Source organism: Macrobrachium rosenbergii, chromosome 55, assembly GCF_040412425.1.
Source record: "Macrobrachium rosenbergii isolate ZJJX-2024 chromosome 55, ASM4041242v1, whole genome shotgun sequence".
In the NCBI taxonomy this organism is placed as follows: domain Eukaryota; kingdom Metazoa; phylum Arthropoda; class Malacostraca; order Decapoda; family Palaemonidae; genus Macrobrachium; species Macrobrachium rosenbergii.
The window spans coordinates 52,860,729-52,865,466 of NC_089795.1; the positions used below are offsets into that span (position 1 = coordinate 52,860,729).

General features: G+C 37.1%; 1 long non-coding RNA gene across 1 annotated transcript in view; it reads right to left on the reverse strand.

Moving 5' to 3' along the window:
• Window positions 1–754: 754 nt before the first annotated feature.
• LOC136835251 (uncharacterized) overlaps window positions 755–4,738 on the reverse strand; it is a 16,289-nt gene continuing 12,305 nt past the window's right edge. Inside the window, exon 3 of the long non-coding RNA XR_010852067.1 lies at window positions 755–4,738. This exon is cut by the window's right edge and continues 186 nt beyond it. This is a non-coding gene — a long non-coding RNA (uncharacterized lncRNA).

Genomic DNA, 4,738 nt, shown 5'->3' on the forward strand with positions numbered 1-4,738 from the left:
CCCTTATCAAAGTGATGAAAATTGCAAGTTGCAGGAAACCAAACTGGACAATTCAAAAACTGTCAAATGGAAGAGAGTTCATTGAATTTCTTAGGGTGAACAATGCAAAAAGAATCTGCCACGTAAAACATGAGAGTGGTGGATGTTGGACAGAAATTTTCTACCTCAGAGTTATGTTCGGTTCACAAACCATCTGCATTTCACAAGGTTTGCAGCATGAAAGGTAGGGCATTACATATAGGAACTCTAGACTTCTGGGCATAAATCATGAGGAGCAAACTCGAAGAAATAAATTCTGTCAGCAACAGCCTAGAAATGTTAGCAACAGGGAACCAGAGCTGATTACATCAAAAAGATGTAAATCTATAAATCAACACATTAGGTTTCTTATACCTGGGCACTTACTGTACAATAGGCTACTTACAAAAGCCACCTGAGAAAGCAGAAACATTACAGCTATGAAAGAAGACAATTGGGTGTTACTGAAGTACCAGTGACCAATTACTGGCCAGCAACCATGAGAAACAAGTTTTAAGAAAAAGTGAAAGGCTGCTGACAATGAGCAACAATCAATGTACTATACAAGCAAAAGAGACTTTTTTTTTTATCTGACCTTAGACTCAATAAACAACGCAGCCACCAATAGTTTACAAAAATCGGAAAATTGACAAAACATTGACCAGACAAGAGAAGGGATTTCCATAAAGAGCCATCACTGACTCTCTCTTTGATTTTGGGGTCTGTTCTGAGAGAGAGAGAGAGAGAGAGAGAGAGAGAGAGAGAGAGAGAGAGAGAGAGAGAGAGAGAGAGCAGGGATTTTAGAAAACAAACACAACATTTATTTTGAAAAAAAAAAATCCTAAAGTTCCTAAAAACAAAACTGATACTAGTCTTTCTCTTATTACAGCGAAATTGACTATATACCGCATACAAGTTTTATCCCCTTGTCATTAACATAATTCATTTACCAGTGAGTGACATGAGCCTTGCTAAGCTTTTAAATGACAATTTACTTTATAAAACTGCAACCTCTTCTTTGTTACGTTGAGACAAACATTTTATTTTTACAAGCTCGAACTCTCATTTGAGAGTAAATCAAATAGTTATTTTATGAAAAGAGATAATATAAAGTATAATTTCAAAAAATGGAGTATCGCCATGTCAGATGTTCATCAGAGGTGTTGGTCTTGATGATGACTGGGTCCTTTCCATCATATTTACCTGAAAAACAAAAAGCATACGTTAATATCTCAAAAAACATACTTTAGTATCTCAATACTTTGCATACTCCCATTTTATTTTAACTCAGGATATGAATTTTTTCAAGGTATGATGTCAGGACTCTGGCACCAAAGCTGCTTCGCTATTTGTATGGTGACATTACCTTAGGTATACTGGAGAGAGAGAGAGAGAGAGAGAGAGAGAGAGAGAGAGAGAGAGAGAGAGAGAGAGAGAGAGAGAGAGAGAGAGAGAATAAGATTGCCGGAGCATGAGCATGCCAAACGGGTCTGAGGTGGGTGACAGAAAAAGTTTCAAACTGACAACTGTTTCAAACTGACAACTGAGAGAAAAAATTTCCGATTGACAACTGAGAGAAAAAGTTTCCAACTGACAACTGAGAGAAAAAATTTCCGATTGACAACTGTGAAAAAAGTTTCCAACTGACAACTGAGAAAAAAAAGTTCCAAACCGACAACTGAGAGAAAAAGTTTCCAACTGACAACTGAGAAAAAAAAAGTTCCAAACCGACAACTGAGAGAAAAAGTTTCCAACTGACAACTGAGAAAAAAAAAGTTCCAAACCGACAACTGAGAGAAAAAGTTTCCGATTGACACCTGAGAGAAAAAGTTTCAAATTGACAACTGAGTCTGGTTCCTGCAACACCATGCGTTTGGGATCCGGACAAGGACTTTGTGGCGTCCACTGGGAGGACCAAGAATTCCTGAGCAAGATGGGAATTCAGATAATTAGGTAGCTTAATACTGAAGACACTAAAGACGGCTATAATTTTTCACTAGCATTTCAAGAATGAGGGGCAAGGGGGCCCTGAAAGGAACCTTAAAATGACCATCTTGGTCCCCAGAGGGAAGTTCTTATTTTGAGAGAGAGAGAGAGAGAGAGAGAGAGAGAGAGAGAGAGAGAGAGAGAGAGAGAGAGAGAGAGATTAAGTTGTTCCTGTTGTTTTATATCCAGTGTTTTAAATCTTCGACATCGTAAAGTGACGAGAGAGAGAGAGAGAGAGAGAGAGAGAGAGAGAGAGAGAGAGAGAGAGAGAGAGAGAGAGAGAGAGAGAGAGAGAGAGAGAGAGAGCAATTAAGTTATTCCTGTTACGTTTTATATCGTGTTTTAATCTTTGACATCGTTAATGTGACGAACAAGAGAGAGAGAGAGAGAGAGAGAGAGAGAGAGAGAGAGAGAGAGAGAGAGAGAGAGAGGTGTAGTAGTAGTTCTTATTGAGAGCATGAGCGTGAGAGAAATATTTTAAGTGTCAAAGGTCTTGAACTAATTATAGTGAAGAATTCAACTGTATTAGTGTTAAAATCCTTAGCTTTAGCAGAGCCATCTAAAAACAGTTTGCTTTAAAGCAAAACTATTATTATTTTATCCAGTAATACACAGTAAACTAATCACATACCTCAGCAACTCAAGAAGCTGAGCCTAAACAAAATATCTTTAATGTTTATATGCTGGTGGCTACAATCAGATGTCCTTAAAATGAAATATCCTTCAAATTTCATACTGTACATATGGGGACTGTGTCAAGCAGTGTTCATCTAATGATGTCCATGGATCAGACATCTGGCTAAATCGAATGTGATGCAAAATGGCTTGAATCACTAACACCTAAAGATATATTGGTGTAATCGTAATAGCCACAGCTTTGTAAGCTTTGTCTGCACCCTCATTTAATGTCAGATGTGTTGGTCCACACTTACATTTCCCACTGACAAAAGGGGGTACTTGAGAGTATTTGTATTAAGTCAACACATTCCATTCCTAAATAGACTGACTATCAATCAATTATAATTTCTACGCTCTAATGGGACTGGCCAGAAGGTTCTTTCTTTAGCAAAAAATTGCACAACTGGAAAAAGAGAGGAAGTTGACAGCCATGTTGGAAGTGAGAAAGTTGACAGACATATTGATGTACTGGACGAGAGAAAAAGTTGACAGCCCCTTTGGGAGAGAAAAATGACAGGCATGTTGGTGGAGAGAAAGTTGACACTGTTAGAAGAAAGTTGACAGTCATGTTGGAAGGGAGAAATTTGACAGCCATGGTGGAAGAGAGACAACTGACAGATATGCTGGAAGAGAGAAAGTTGACAGCCATGTTGGCAGAGAGAAAACGGATGAAAAGAAAATACAGAAAACAAGCATTGACAGAGAAAACGACTCCTTTAAATCAGCTATGAGAGTTTGGGCAGCTATTATTACCTACAGAAAAGGCATAAAGATATGATAAACGATCTTGGTTCTGATATATGAAAATTTATCTAAAATACTGAATAAAACATATATATACTGTAGATATAAACTAAACTTATCAGAAATCACCAGGAAGGTCAATAGACACGTAAGAAGGCCCACAAAAACCTGAAAAAATTATGTAGACTTATGCAAAAATAAAAGGGAACAAACAAATATATTTATAGAAGAGATGTTACTCATAATTATCATATGGAACGAAATGATCTGGCAAAATGGACATCGCCTTGCTTAAACCAGTCTGGATGTAGTGATATTAATAACAAGTTTGTATTTATAAAACAAAAATCATTTTTCTTATATATTGTAATGTTTGATTATTATTATTTAACGATTGTTAATTTTTGTTGTTCTAGTCATTGTACCCACACAGCATTCATTAATGACAAACCTTTCTCCCTTCAGGAGTAATGGAAGGAAGGACTACACCTTTTCCAATTTAGCTTGGGGAAGGAATGCAAAGCACAAAAGCTTTCAGCCCCTACACGGTTTAATGTGATAGGAAATGATTTTGACTGTCAAGAATGTGGACGAGGTTCAAAGGGAGGTTCAAAGGGAGTGACTGATGCATTTGCTACGTTCCTTCTATAGTGTGCTGTTTGAAATCCTTGACATAGGAACGTCTGGGGTACGTGATACTCATTTATAATTAGAATTTCTGCACTTGCATCCACTGAAGTAACTTTTATAGACGTAAAAACATAGATAAGGGCGACTTCGAAAATGTAACTAGTGGGTCCAGTTTTCATTGTGTTAAGGTCTGTGATATTGGTATCAGAACATATTGGTGTCAGAACACATTTCCTAATTCAACACAGTTCTCAAGGATTGGAAGAACTGGCTGAATTGTGAGACAATTACATTATAATTGTTGTATGTTTGCACACTGTGCATAACAGTACAGAGGATGTGTGTTTCCTCGCTGAAGGAAAAACCACTTTTGATCTGTTATTTATTAAAACTGAGTCTAACCATTCACACTGGAGAACCACTTGTGGTTTCTGTAAGACAAGCATTGTAAGATATATATTGTAGAAAAAAAAAATTCTTTTTAATAAGATTGCTTAGCACTGTATCCCCGTAGGAACATATGTATATTACCATACTGCTTAATAATAGCAGTATAAATACCGATACCCAGAACAGAAAAAGACAGTCCATGGCATATTGTTTACAAAGCACGTTCCTCTTATCAGACCAGACTACTGTACTGCCAAATCTTTTAAGTTTCGAGACCGCAGTCTGATACAAC